Source organism: Penaeus monodon, chromosome 33, assembly GCF_015228065.2.
Source record: "Penaeus monodon isolate SGIC_2016 chromosome 33, NSTDA_Pmon_1, whole genome shotgun sequence".
NCBI lineage: Eukaryota > Metazoa > Arthropoda > Malacostraca > Decapoda > Penaeidae > Penaeus > Penaeus monodon.
Genome location: NC_051418.1, coordinates 21684011 through 21684316, shown reverse-complemented (window position 1 = coordinate 21684316; position 306 = coordinate 21684011). Strand labels below are relative to the sequence as shown.

The 306-nt window shown below is 31.4% G+C and overlaps 1 pseudogene; it reads right to left on the bottom strand.

Moving 5' to 3' along the window:
* LOC119594142 overlaps nucleotides 1-306 on the bottom strand; it is a 9154-nt pseudogene that overhangs the window by 1565 nt on the left and 7283 nt on the right.

Genomic DNA, 306 nt, shown 5'->3' with positions numbered 1-306 from the left:
TGGTCTTTATATATAACAACGGTAGAAGGAATGGTTTGAAATATCGCTTTATTTCTTAAAGAGTGAAATTCTTTTATGTCATGTGCATTATTCTGTAAAGATTTTATTCACAAAACACTTACTATGTTATGGTAGTCCACCCGTAAAATAGAAATAGAAAGAACGTGAAACATTGCAAGACAAATGAAGAGCTCAAAACAATTGGATATGTGTAGCATATAAAATGCAATATATACATGACTGTATGCAAAGCTATAGGCAGATCAGTATAAGAATGCAGATAATATATACCTGATGCAGCTGTTG